The following is a 15,430-nucleotide window of genomic DNA, read 5'->3' as shown; positions in this document are numbered from 1 at the left end:
TGTGAATTACATATTGTTTGTTTCCTGACGGATTTGTAGATATTTAAGAGGAACAAAGAAGTCGAAAGGAAAAGTGCCATCTAAAACAACAGGGCAAATGGTACAGAAGAAACCGGTTGAAGTGAACTCAAGTTGCCACTCTTCTTTGCAAAGTGAAGGATTTTCAGCAGAATTTCTGAAATGTAAGACACACACATACCAAGATCTCCTTTTTCCTTTTATTATATTCTTTTATTATCTACATTGCCGTTCAATAGTTTGGGATTAGTACGATTTTTTATGTTTTTTATTAAATAAGTCTCTTCTGTTAATCAAAGCTGCATTTAATTGATCAAAAATACAGAAAATTAATTGAAAAATAAAAAAAGTAATGTTGTGAAATATTATTGCAATTTAAAATATAGTTTTTTTGTCTATTTTAATATACTTTAAAATGTAATTTATTTCTGAATTTTCAGCATCATTACTCTAGTCTTTTCATTACTCCAGTGTCAGATGATCCTTTTTAAATCATTGTAATATGCTGATTTATTATCAATTTTAGAATAGAAACACACACACACACACACACACATATATATATATATATATATATATATATATATATTATCCATATACTTTCATGGATAAAAAAAGTTTTTTTGTTGTTGTTTTTTTTTTTTTTTTTACTTTTATCCAACAAGTATGTGTTAAACTGAAATTGATAGTAAAGACTTCTATTGTTAGATAAGATTTCTATTTTCTGTTTTCTGTTTGTTGAGAGGTAATCTAATTTTTCTATTCATTCATGCATGCACTATATGTAATCATTTGGCCTGCCCATGACTAAACTTTTCTGGTCAACTAGTAGTCATTTATTTTTAAGAGATTAGTTGACTAATTGCATATTAATAAACTATATAATTTATAATAACGAACCTTTAATTGCCTATAGCCCATCAGCGCTCAAGCGCACACAAAGCTTGCCACAGAACACTGGCAGAAGTAATGATTATGAATGTGTCCGGTAAAGAAAACAGCGAAGAAGACTGCTTTAACATTATAATAATTCATTAATATGTGTTTTCTGTATTTTTGGCTGCAGTGATAAAGTCGATAACACTTGTCATCTCTACAGTGGATGTGCACATTTGATTGAATGGATTACACAATCTGAAAATATTTGTTTTCCATTTTAACTGGCTTATTTAAAAGTAGACATTTCGCTTTCTATAGATACATTTTTCATGTCTGTGAAGCAAGCATGGAGTTTCTATTTTTTTGGCACCCTCAATTTCATAGAGACCTAGGGCCAGAATTACATCATGGACTTCACCACTTCATGTGGATTTTTTTTTTTTTTTCTATGATGAAGCATCTAATGAAATTTTGATAGACTAATGGTTAATTGATGATCAGAACTCAGGAGGCAGCCCCATAACCATAGTCAATTTAGCTAAAAACAGCTAAAAATTGTTCATGCTAAGATATTCCTATTCATATTCATCCATGTATACTCATTTATCAGTAAAATAGCTACGTTAATTAAACACCTACAGAAATATCCAAATGGAAGTGTGTGTATATATATATATATATATATATATATATATACACACACACACACACTTCCATTTGGATATATCAATTTTATTTTTATTTTAGCAATAAAAGGAACAACTATCAGGGGCATGTTTCTAAATGATTGCAGGCTATGTCTGGAAAAAAAGGAAAATGTGCAACAAAGACATGACACTATAGTTTGTTTGTTTTTTTTAAGTAGTTTTACTTGTTGAAAATTAATAATCTAAATTATTTCTTTTTTAAGTCTGTTTCAGTGACTGGCGGAAACAAAAGGAGCCTGAAAGAAGAGAGAGAGAAACGAGGGAGAAACAAGTGGGGCATTACATAACCCCAAAAAATACAAGATATAATAAAAAGAAAAGAAAAATGAAAATGCATAATATGTTTAGAATTTTGTTATTGTTCATCTTCACCATTATTTCTTAATATAGTTTTAGAATTGTAATCATTCCAATTATTTTGTAAATATTTTGTAAATATTTGTTATTAAAGGGGCTGTAAGATCAAATAAAAATTATTTTAATGGTTCCTTGTGGTCCTGCAGATTATTAAAAGTAAACATATTACTTATTCGTTGCATTATTTGTCAGGAAAATTGGGGCAGACACTATGTAATCAATCAATCATCAAACAAACATTTTGACCAGCTAAGACCAGCCTGACAAGCTTAAACCAGCTAAGACCAGCCTGACCAGCTTAAACCAGCTAAGACCAGCCTGACCAGCTAAGACCAGCCAGCCTGACCAGCTAAAACCAGCTAAGACCAGCCTGGCTGACCAGCTAAAACCAGCTAAGACCAGCCTGACCATCTTAAACCAGCTAAGACCAGTCTGGCTGACCAGCTAAAACCAGCTAAGACCAGCCAGGCTGACCAGATAAAACCAGCTAAAACCAGCTTGACCAGCTAAAAAAGTGGCCAAAACCCCTCTAAAACCAGCCTGAAAAACCAGCTATGACCAGCCTGGGAGACCAGCTTAAACCAGCTTGACCAGCTTAAGCTGGTTTAAGCTGTTTTTTTCAGCAGGGTGCACATCTGCTGAACACATTGTGCTGTGTCTTGGTTGGGAAATGTGTCATTTCAAGCCCAGTCTTAGAGTAAGGAGTTTTTTGTTTGTTTGTTTGCTTGTTCGTTTGTTTGTTTTCTATTTAAAAGTGTACACTGCTGATGTTTTTTGCAGAGACTCTTTATTGGTGAGGTAACCACATCATGGTTCAGTTTGAATATGGATTTAAAGTTCTTTTCGATCTGGGACCATAGTCTGGACTATTTTTGACCTTTCCTGTTCAAGAAGAGTCTGATGTTTGAGAACTATGGTGTGTTTTCATCACAAGAGATTATTCATTTGCTATTAGCCATCTTCAGCTGTATATAGTGTTTAGACACTGATGTACTACAGATAAGACTTTCCCACACATCAACTTTCACATGATGAATTCCTTAAATCTTACATTGCTTTGTTTGAATTCCTTTTTTTTAAAGACATTAGTTATGTGGTGACTGCATCCATTTCAGATGTATAATAACAGTTTTTCTCAAAGACTCAAGTTATAGTAGATAAAAAGTATTTAAAGTGAAACAGATGTATTGTAGATTAATAGTGTGGGCCCTGTGTGGTGCTTGTGAGGGCTTCCTGTAGGCTAAGTAAGTGCTGCTCGTGCAGAGCCAGTGCAAAGGGACCAGCATCTGGCAGCCCGCTGGGGGCCCTTAAGCTAGCCCCGTAAAGGGCCAGTGCAGGCTTGTTTGCAGGGTATGTCTTAATATATTTTGCTAAAGTTGGCAAAACCCTAGAAAAAATCCTAAGGATAAAATACAGATGAACCCAATCCAAATAAATTTAACACGCAACACATGATTCTGGGTATGCACATGACATCATAAGGCCAGGATAAGGACTCTACAAACATTTCAGCATGTAAGTCATTCTTGTTGACAGGAGCGGTGCTGTTTGTTTATTTATTTATTTGTCTGTTTATTTTTTTCATTTAATTTTATTTTATAACAATGAAACAGGTGCACTTGGTGTCTCCCACAAACAAGAGAACAGAGGAGGTGATGGCTAGCAGGATTGCAGAGTAGGGCCGGTGCCCCGTGAATGGGATGTGCACAGTTTTTGGGGTGCTAGGGTGACCACAGAGGGGCCATCAGAGGAAGAGACCATAGTAGAGCTGAAGACCCCCATGGAGGACCAGCAAAGATGGAGACTTCCACGCAGGAGCTGACAGAGGAGATGACCATGGTAGTAGACTGGTGTAGAAAGGGACCATGGCAGAGCAAAAGACTCTCATAGAGGAGATGACCACAGAGGAAGAGTCCACTGTAGAACTGGCAAAGTGGAAGAACCTGGTGGATCCAGAGGGACGATGATTACGGTGGAAACCAAGTCATAGGCCCAGATAACCAAGGCATAATCAAAAAGTGAGAGGAATGAGGCAGAGCTGGGGCAAGGTAGGCAGAGGCAGTGTGAGCGAGCCTGACAGAGGAGCCAGAGGGATAGAGGACCACTAGAAATATGTGGAAATATTACAAAGTTTGTAAATAAGATGTTAACAGAGGCCAAAGACAGGACGCAATAAAGACAGACGCAAAGAGGAGAAAATAACAGTTGAAGAAAAAATACATATTGAATTGGGGGTTTACACGAATGTATCTTTAAAGGGAACTCACTGTCTTCAGAAACTTTTGATGGCATTTCCTTTAATGCATATTAATGTAGGCGTATTAATAAGCACAGCTGATTTGTTTACAGTGGTAGCCAAGGAGAAGCTATAGCCTATTGCAGGTCTTCCATAAGCACTGCTGTGTTCTTGTGTCCTTTTTATCTGTTTGTCAGATGCATGATCATTGAATACATTCGCTAGGCATGAGCAATCAATGGATGAAGGACACATCAGTCAATTTAATCAATACAGAGTGCTAAACCAAATCCATCACATTCCCCTTTTTTAACAAACTAAGATGTCTCTTACATTCAAACTCAAATCTCCTCATATGCATATTCAAGTCTATCAAACAGTAGCTTTAACTGAACATTTAATTAACTAAACACCACACCAAATATTTACTCAACAGTGGTCACTGTGACCACAACATTAATAATCCATTCAAATTGCTTTGATCCTTCTGTTACAGAATAGTTTTCTGCTTTCGTTTCTTTTTTTTTAACTTGTCCGTAATAATCATTATATCTAGTTGGCTGTATTACTGCTCTACCACTTCTAGTACAGCGTGTTGGCTGCTCATCCACTGCCGGAGAATTCTTAGACGATTGGTCAGCTGGTCTGGGTGTCTGAGTGGATATTTCCTCCGAATGTTTATCAGGATCAACACTTTTGCACAGACTCTGATGTATCTTTCTCAAGTATCGTCTGTTTCTCCTGAATGTATTTCCCGCACCGTATAAGGCAAAGGCTCATCTCTCTAGTGCACCACTACAGCGGGCGCCCATCCATGTCTGGTCTGCATTTATTCCATGGATCTGTTGGAGCACAACATGGGATTTTGCTCTTCAGGACTCTACCCATCAACATGTGTGCAGGACATTCATTCAGGCGTGTCACTGGTGTATTTCATAGTGACAGCAGCACTAGACGTGAGTCAGTGCCAGTTTGCAACATTTTTTTCAATGCATGTTTAGCAGTCTTTATTGCTCTTTCCGCAAGTCCACTGGACTGAGGGTATCCTGGACTGGAGAATATGAGCTTGACGTCCCAAGATGCCGCAAATGACTTCAAATCGTAACTGGCAAAAGGGAACATTGTGTAGCAAATTAGCTCAAAAGGGAAATGTAAATAAATAATTACAATTAATTATATCAGCTCTCAGTAGTAACCGTAGCAGAATTAAATTGCCATCAACTAATCTGTTCGTCCAGCGAACATTCAGTATAATTTCAAACCACTCTAAGAAATTACATTTTCTACATTTTCAATTACAGTTCTAACTCATCCTCCTCATCCTTTTAGGATCTAAAAGAACCACAGACTGGCTGAGACCTGCCAGACGCAACTGCGCCAGCTCTTGGACTTGGCAACCAGAAGATGGGAAGGTGAAGAGAGACGAGTAAAGAGACTTAAAAAAAGTGCAAGGTAGGTCACTGGTGTGACCGCTTTATCTCCTATCGAGGTCACACCTCCGGGAGGTCAGAGAGCCAATGGTGACTTTAACTTCTGGAAGGAAAGTTTATGACTTCTTGTCTCAGAGCATGGTATTTTGCATACGTAATTCAACTGGGCGTTGATGCAAAAACTACTAAAGATTTTTAAAACACTAATATGTTGCACAGGTATCAACATATAATATACACCATCTTTTAGATCATCAAAATACAAATTCAAAAAGACCAAACATGGTATAGGTGGGGTTATAATAACTAGTGATCTATCATAACACATGCATAAGACAGTATACAATATAAAGGACAATATACAAGAATAGTAATAATATACATCAGGCAATTTAATCAACACAGAGTGCAGACCAAATCCATAACAAGCGCCACCTGCTGTCATGCATTTTTAGCATAATTTCACAAAGCTACGTGCCCCCTCAGATTTTTTAACCAAGTCAAATGCATCTTCCAAAAGACAAAAAATAGCCAAATAATATTTTTGTATTTGATACAATCACACCAGCGTTACTAGAGCGTTAAGTGCAGGCAGCACATCAATTCAGTTGCTAAATTCAAATCTGTATACGCTGGCTGGTGCTGAGCCAAAAACAGGCACGTTTCCACAGCGCTGCACATTATAACTAATCACACACGAGGTGTTCAGATTAGTCATCAAAGAAACAGAAACTCCACTGTTTTGTTCACTGTGGCTCCCTGACTGAATTCTCTGGCGAATAATAATATTTCCAATAAAAAGGACAAAAATAAATAAACAAAACATAAGCCTAAATCAGTTAGCACCCAAGAACCTGCCAGTTTCCTTGTAAGAAAAAAAAAAAAAAACGGCAATCGAAATCGGCCTTGAAAAATTCTGATCAGTGCATCCTTAGGTTTTGCAGATAGCCTGCTGGTTAGTGGTCATCTGCTTGAAGCAAAAATTTCAGATCTGATTTTTTTGTCCCAGTCCAGCCCTGGATGAGTGGAAACATTTAAATATCTGGTCTGGTTTGATATACATAAAAGAACATATAGATGAAACTGATAATAATTGTAAAAAATCCTGTGTTTTTGTAATGTGCCATTACAATAAAAGAAGATCATCCACGGGCAGTAGGCACATTTCCATTACAGAATTGCTGAAAACTTTGACAATATTTTATAAATGTCGATAAAAAAGTATTGCAAAATGACTGTTTTCATTAGGCGTATTTTCAATTTGTAATTTCAGTTCATGCAGTTTGAAGGGGAATAGAAATGTAGCTACTGTAGTAAGCAGTGGAGAATGCATGTGACTTCACTGGCAGAGCACTCGCAGGTGAATCGGCTCTGCGGGTGACTTCTCTATTCACATTTCTCTGGAAGGATGTGTTCTTTGATATGTGTTACAGAGTGAAAGATGCGTGATGCGGGCGGATCCAAATGCGGAGCTTTATTTAGGGACATCGACAAAGACATGGTCAAAACAGACAGGGTCAGACAATGGCTAACAGGTATATGCAGGCAAGACAAGAGTAGTCCATAAAACAAGCGAGGGTCGATATACAGTGAACGTTATCCAAGGGGCTAGGCAAAAAAGGGGTAATCCGAAAAGACAGGCGAGAGTTCCAAAAGGCTGGCAGCGAAACAGACAAGACGATATAACAAGGCGCAGAAACAAGACTCGAATGACAAGATACTGGAACAAGGCTAGACTAGAATAACAAACTGACGTAGAGGCTCTGTACAGTTGCTAACACACGACAAGTGCTAAATGCAAGACTCATAAGAGGAAGTCCAAGGCTTATATAGGGTCTCTGATTGGGTGCAGACGATCAGCGCAATGGCTGATGGGGAACATAGTCCTGGGTGTGGTGCAACAGTCAGTGTAATGTAATTGGCAAGGCAACCTCTGGTGGCGAGCGGACAGAAGAGCACAGGCCAGATTCGTGACAATATGTGTCTGATACCTTTATTTTTAAGCAGCGGTTTCGTTGCTTTTTTGTGTTGTCTGTGCTTCATTTTAGCCTAAGACTAACATTGTGTATTTGAGTGAACGCCACCATCCCAATTCTCTACTGTGGTCAAGTAAGCCGTCATCTGTGAACACCCAGTCAAGCCAGCAAGTGCCCGAAGTTTAATGCTCATCTGATATTGTGAGAAAATTATAGATAAAATCAGTTAAAAAAACAAAAATGAACAAACTTTAAAATCAACAGTCTACAGTACCAACATCTACAGGCTTTTTACAAGATAAAAGGTTTCGCTTTGAAGAGTTAATTTATCAACCTGAAATGTCCAATGGATTCTTCTTCAGGATGACCGTGACTGTCCGTGTCAAGTTTCACAGGAGTTTACTGTAGATTTCAAGAGAAAATGAAACAAACAAAATTACAATTTATATGCTTTTAAACCCAAAAACCCAATCAACAATGCTCTATAGTAGTAGAGCATAGCATCACTATTATCTTTGGCTACTGCAGGATTCATCCTGCCTTGATGTGTGTTCGAAAGATCATCATGATCCTCATCATCAGATGTGCCATCGTCCTCATCATCAGCACCAGCAAAATCCCCCTCTTCCTCATCAAGAAGCTGGACATTTTCCTTGACTGCAATGTTGTGGAGAATTGCAGTAACCGCAATTACATAGCAGCTTGTGGAGGGGTTCAGTTTCAGGCCACCACTGGACTTGCTGATACAGCGAAACCATTGTTTCCACAGTCCTAGTGGCTTACCACTATAAAATAAAAGTCTGAATTCTAGGCCTGGGAATCGATTCCAAAAAGAATCGATTCCTCGATTCCGAGGCGTTGGGAATCGAGAGTCGATTCCAAAGGTTGGAATCGATTCCATCGGGGGGAATCGACTCCCCATTCAGAGCCGTTTTCAGTTCAAACAAAGCTTATATGGGCGCCTCTCAAACGAACGGCTGCATCATACGAAGGCTGCATATCTTGGCTGCTGTCATCAAACGTCGCTGAACGTCGATTCACGAAAATAAACTGAATGAAAGGAGTCGGTACTGAGCATATCTGAGTTTGAAGATGCAGCTTTGCTCGCTAATAGTGATTAGAAGTCTGATTCGGAGAGTGAGCGTCTGACTGACAGATAAACCACAAGCTCTTATAGCAATGTTGTTGTTAATGTTCTGGTTATTTTGTTTCAGTGTACAGTTTGTTAATTTTGTCATCATTCAGCTGAACCGTACACGTCTTGTTTCATTCATGCAATAAACGCATGTACACTGCTGTGGGCTATGACTAATTTCATGGGCAACGCAGATAAAAATAATTTAAATACAGAAATGTATCATAATTTATAAAAACAAAGCTTCATATTATGAAAAGGTTACTTTCTAAGACTTTTATATCCTGCAGTGATGGCTAGGTGAATTAGGTTCCTCCAATCTAAAAAAACAAGAATCGAAGAAGAATCGAAAATAACAGTGAGGAATCGATTCGTGGAATCGAATCCCATCGATTCCAGAACCAGGAATCAGACTCGATTCCAAAATTTTCGGAATCGAACAGCCCTACTGAATTCCATTCCATAGATATGCTGCCTACACTGTTGTCACATTTATGTCTGTTTATGTCTTTTGGTTTCTCCCATTGTCTCCCCCCATCGATCTGTCTGTTTTGGTTTAACCCAAATTACCGTCATCCCCTACACCTGTGTTTGTAATTAGTCTCTCCCTTTATAAGTCTGCTTGTGTTTTGAGTTTGCTGTCGGTCCTTAACGTTATTTGGAAGTGTGTGGATGTCTCGTTGTGTTCCTGCCTGTTCGTACGAAGATTTATATTAAATTGTTATTTGTTTGTATTGTATCTCGTTTCCCGTCTCGTCCATCCAGCACTGCGCGTAACAGAAGGACCGACCGATACAGTTTTTCCCCGGCGTTTCCCTGCTTTATTTTCCGCTTTTTTTTCTGAGTGTTTTGTTTTGTTTTTCGTTATGGATAACCCCGCCGTCCTCCTCCTTCTCCTGGAGCAGGGGAATCGCTGTCTCGTGGACCACAGTAGAGACTTCGTCCACCTCGTACCACTCACACGCTACCCGGAAAGCAGCCTTTGCACATTCTGCCATGCAGGACTGAACATCGCCACGAAAGCGCAGCTGTCCGGGGAGGGTCCACGAGAGAGCTTCGCCGACTACATCGAGTGGGTGCTGGTGTCCTGTAGATCTTCGTTGACCACGGAGGATGACACCAGCCCCACTCAAGACCCAGAGCCCAGCCAACCAGCACCCCGACACGCGGAGTTTGAGCCCGAGCCCACCGCGGATGACAAGCCAGAGCCACGAGCGACAGAGTCAAAGATCGCCACAGAGCCAGAGCCTTACACGTCCAATCAGGTGCGAGAGCCGGCTACAACTACCACGACGGGGGAGTGCAAGATGGAGCAAGTGAGGGCTATGGAGAGCCCTGCCTACTGCACCACTGCTGGGGGTGAGCTAGAAAATAACTCTGGGGATTTAATAGACTTCTTACCGGAAATATCTACCTGTCATGTTATACCTGCCTGTATGGAATTCCCACCCACCCTCCCTCTTCTGCCTATGTCAACATCTGTCTGCGCACCGCTGTCTCCTGACAGTCCCTCTGCTCACCCTCAGTCTTCCACCTGTGCAGTGGGCGCGCCGCAGGTCTGCCAGCTTCCATCGGCGTCAGGGCTGGAGGATCCCTCATCTCCGCCTCCAGCCTCAGAGTCCAGAACTCCGCCTCGGCCCTCCGACCCTGCGGCTCCACCACGGCTCTCAGCGCCCTCGTCTCCATCGTCGCCCATCGGTCCATCAGCTCCACCAGGTTCCCTCGTCTTTTCGGCTCCGCCCTGGTCGGTCGTCGTCCCTCCGTCACCTCAGGACTCTGTTCCTCCGGCTGCGCCTCGTCACTCCATCCCACCGGCTCCTAAGGACTCCTCCCTCCCTCCGGCACAGCCTCCATCCTCTGTCGCTCCGGCTCCGCCGTGGACCTCTGGATCTCCGCCTACGCCTTGGTCGCCAGAGCCTAGGGCTCCGCCTTGGCCCTCCGGATCCTCGGTGTCGCCCTGGATCTTCGGCTCTCCGTCTCTGTCTCGGGCTCCTCCGCCAGCGGCTCCGCCTCCGTCGGTCGGCCCCCTGGAGTCGTCAGCCTTTCCTCCACCATGGCTCCTCCCTTCATCGGCTCCACCGTGGGTCGTCATCATGGCTGCGGTCTGAGTCTCCCTCTGCTTCTCCTGCTCCGGGTCCCTCCTGTTTCCTCCTTGGCTCCTTCCACCTTCGTCACCCCCCCTGGACTATGTTATGTTTATTTGAACTGTCTGTCCGGCCATGGCCTCCTGAACCGCCCACCTACTCTCGTTTTTTTTTTTTTTTTTTTTCTTGTATGTTGATAGGTGCGAGACGCGCCTATTCGGAGGGGGGCGTAATGTCACATTTATGTCTGTTTATGTCTTTTGGTTTCTCCCATTGTCTCCCCCCCGTCGATCTGTCTGTTTTGGTTTAACCCAAATTACCGTCATCCCCTACACCTGTGTTTGTAATTAGTCTCTCCCTTTATAAGTCTGCTTGTGTTTTGAGTTTGCTGTCGGTCCTTAATGTTATTTGGAAGTGTGTGGATGTCTCGTTGTGTTCCTGCCTGTTCCTACGAAGATTTATATTAAATTGTTATTTGTTTGTATCGTATCTCGTTTCCCGTCTCGTCCATCCAGCACTGCGCGTAACAACTGTAAGCCTATACAGGTTGATTGAACTTAAATTTATGGAAACTCGTTGCCCTAAAAAAGCTAATTTCGTCTTGTTGAAAAAACTATACTTTTTAAGTTTATTGTACTTACAATTTCGAATGCAGTTAATTAAACATTTAGTTGACTGAAATAAAAGTTTTTAGTGCAACGCTATTGAAATCTTAGGTACATTAAACCTAAAAGGTGTTGTATTTTCAACAAAAAAAAATTAGCTTTTTTAGGGCAATGTGTTTCCATAATTTTTAAAGTTCAATCAACCTGTATAGGCTTAAAACATAAAATCTTAATCTGAATGTTGTGACAGATCTTAATTTAAATTTAGCTATTCACTATAAATGATTTAATGAAAATACACCTACATTACAAACAATGACAAAGAATAAAGATTTACTTTACAATTTATTTGAAATCACTTAGCAATATCACTTTGTGACAAAACAAGAAATTGTCTTGAGTATAACAATTACTCAACGCAATTTATAACAATTTATAACAATTAATAATTAACAATTATTTGTAATGTTTTAAACAGTGTTTACAAACCTTTTCAAATATCAAACAACCACAATGTTATTATACTGTATCACTATGGAACATGAATATTTTGCCAAACACTAAGGCATAGTTTTAACAACATCTGGTATAATTTTTAATCTAACAGTTACGACAGCAAGCCTGAAGAAACATGCATTTACTGTACCTGTTTACATGGCAAGCTGATTTTTAACAGCCAGAATCTTACCCTTCAACTCCTTACCCAAACCCAGCAGAACTTGTTGAATGAAAAGAAAGGTATTGCCCATGCACTTTGGGTAGTCTAGGTGCAGCGCATAGGTTAAACCAAAAAGAAGACACATGGCCTGGGGTATGTTGTCAATATTGTCCATTACAACATTCCCTCCAAGATGATTCCGACTGAGGATGGGTGGAGGCGGAAGGACAGGGGTTGCAGAGCCACATCTTCATTTTCTCAGTTAAGGATTCCAACTGGCACATGTTGGTATGAGTCTCCATCATCAGAAGCCTGACAACAATAAATAGATAACAAAAATAAATCTTGGCAGTGTACAGTTTTTTTACTATATATTAATTTTATTGAATGTTTTTTAGTTGTATGCAAGCATAGTTTTTCGCGAATTGTATACCCAAACATATCCAGGATTTAATAATATATAAAATATAAAAATACTACAAAACATTAAATTTGTTTTTGTATACAAGTCATTGCATATGGCATGACCTACTGATTAAATTAAAAAAAAATATAAAGATTTGATATTATTCTAGATAGCATTTTAGAGTTTCAAAGGTGTCATAACATGAATTTAAATTTCTCCTTGATCTTTATTCCATTTATCATTTAACTACAATATGACATTGTTTGGGTGATTTATTTATTGTTATTGCTAACATAAATGCACATTAAGGAACATAATACAATAAAACTATTGCAGTAAAAATGTATTAATAATACTTACAAAACATGCTCTGAAGAACTCGGTTGGGTCATCACCAAGAAGTACTGGAAGCCCTCGAATGGCAACACATCGCATGTCAGTGAGGTCAGAGGTCTGAGGTGTTGCAGTTGCAGAGAAACAACATTGTATCATTTGTCAACATGACAGAAAGGCAATTTACATGCATCATTATTTTGTCTTTGTTACTGAAGATTTCTAAAGTTATTATATCAGGTTTCAAAATTCAGCAAACAATGGCATCAATTTATGTCAATGGCATGTACAAACAATGGCATATACAAACCTTGGCATCTTGCAGAAGATTGCTTAAAATCTGTCCGGCGAGACCTGAAAATCTGAATCAGCTGTGGACAGTGACGATCAAGTGACCCATAGAATTCTTGCTTAAGATTCTTCCCAACTATCTGGTTGAATTCTTGATACACCTGTAGTAGTAAAACAAAAAAAAAAGCATTCATTAACATCAGGGAAATGTTAATTTGACAGTTGTTCAATTTTGACATGTTATCATGTTTATTAATACTGTACTCATTTCATTAAAAATACTGCAAACATAGGCATTTCACTTTACCTGACTTTCTCTAAAAAGTGCTGGCCAACGCTGAAGTATCTGGCCTACAGGAGGCTTGTTGATCACAACTTCCTGTCTTCTTAAAGACAGAGTCATATCCATTTTCTGATTGATAAAGACAGCATCAGGGTTTTTTTTTTCTTCATTTCGTCTGCCAATTGCTGTCTGAGCAACTCAAGACTGGAAGCATCATGACCACTTGGAAGGTTAGGTAGGTAGTTAACCTCCCCTTTCCGTGGTTTCTTTATGTTCTTGTTAGGTGGATCACTGCTGGTAGAGTATCTTCCTCTTTTCCCTGCATTAACCGTGACATCTGTGTGTCCAAGGCTTCTCATTTTGGATCTGTAATTTCCCATTTTGTCTTTCAAACTGTTTGTCCACCCACAGTGGCTATTGAAAGACTTGAAAGTACACAAACATTCTTGATACATGCATGGAAATGGCTCCCATGTTTAATTCTGTAATGTTTTAACAAGTACCCTCTTTTGTCACAAGCAAATATGCAATACTTACATTTCCAGCTCATCCTGATTGGCCTTGCTTTGATCTCCCTGGAATCTGCAGAGTTACAAAAATACACATTAGATTCCCAGCGGGCACCTTGATGTCAATTTGACGTCAAATATTAGTCAAGATTTGACCAAGATGCTTTATAGCATAATTTTAATTTCAGCTTGGATGCCAGTTTCTTCTGGTGGTTAATTATGTAAAAATAGGAGGTTATCCTGCACTGAAATTGGTTTAATATATATGTAGGCCAATATGTTTGACGTTCAATGTACGTCAAATCGTCAAGTTTTAAACGTTTAATTGATGTCATATCAACGTCATATTGACATCAATGATTAGTATGTTTAATCAGCATTTATGTAAAGTTATGGTGTACTATGAATTTGCCATTAGCTTGATTAAGTTTAAACAGCTTTTTTTTTTTCTTAAATGAGGTTTTGAAACACATCCATGTCATCTTTTGAACCATGATGTGTTGGATTTGTGCATGGAACACAACTGCTGTATGTGGACTTGTAACTTCAACTAGAAATTTATTGTTATTATTTTTTTTTTTTTTTTTTTACTCATGCTGAAATTGAAGGTAAACAGTCGAGTGATTATTAAATTTACCAAAAATACTTTATTTATTTATTTTTATTTATAGTGCTATCATAATACTGTATACTGGCAAATACAGCATTATGGATGTGACATTTTGTGTTAAGGATGTGACATAAATTCTTGAAAATGTATGTGTTACCAATATACTAAACCATCTGCTTATATTTTAATAAACCCTCGTTGATAGAGTCTAAACATCAGAAAAATATCAGTCTATATAGTTTTCTATGTTAAAAAAGAGAAATAATCATGTGTTATGGATGTGACAAAAAAGGACACCGTTTTTGAGAGAATAGGTCTATACTTTGTAGGATTTCTTCAAATTAAAATGCACAAACCAGATGCAATAATACCCAACAAATAGAGAAGCAATGGCTCTTCAAAGAATAATGTTATTTTAATTTTGATAAGTATGTACTGTTATAGATGTGACAAGCCTGAAAATAGCACTTTCCAGACTATGGAAAATCATGCACTAAAAAAAAATGCTTTAAAAACCTTAAGAGAGACCTGGGTCATGGGTATTTGAACCACCAAATGTTGACATCTGTGCTATCAGTATAGAAAAAAAACTTTGGTAAAAACGTTATTTTTTCATGGTAAGGTTGACTTTTGCATGGAATTACCATTTGCTGTTATTACGATATAATTGTAAAACCAGCATTTACAGTATTACAACAACAATTATTAATTATTGTAAAATTTACATTAGGCCTAATTTTTCACAGTGAAATTTTTCACTTTGACATTTCATGTCTGGTGAACAAAAACAGGCTTCCCTTCAGATTTTAAAATTATTCAGATTGCCTTAATTGACCAAGATGTAATGTATGACCCTATAAAATCAATTTTATTTTTTCCATTTTTTTTCTTTTTAATTTTTCTTGACTCCAAC

General features: G+C 38.8%; 1 protein-coding gene and 1 long non-coding RNA gene across 4 annotated transcripts in view; one reads left to right on the top strand and one right to left on the bottom strand.

The window, feature by feature from the left end:
* Window positions 1-15,430, top strand: part of LOC127165527 (UDP-glucuronosyltransferase 2A1) — a 196,047-nt gene that overhangs the window by 91,445 nt on the left and 89,172 nt on the right. The window lies entirely within an intron of this gene.
* LOC127165531 (uncharacterized) lies at window positions 11,828-13,524 on the bottom strand. The gene is made up of 4 exons (XR_007827794.1): window positions 13,423-13,524; window positions 13,135-13,276; window positions 12,852-12,944; window positions 11,828-12,397 (listed from the first exon to the last, which is right to left on the bottom strand). It is a non-coding gene; the product is annotated as an uncharacterized LOC127165531 (long non-coding RNA).

The sequence above is a fragment of the Labeo rohita genome, chromosome 5, assembly GCF_022985175.1.
Source record: "Labeo rohita strain BAU-BD-2019 chromosome 5, IGBB_LRoh.1.0, whole genome shotgun sequence".
In the NCBI taxonomy this organism is placed as follows: Eukaryota; Metazoa; Chordata; class Actinopteri; order Cypriniformes; family Cyprinidae; genus Labeo; species Labeo rohita.
This window is presented reverse-complemented; position numbering and strand designations above follow the sequence as displayed.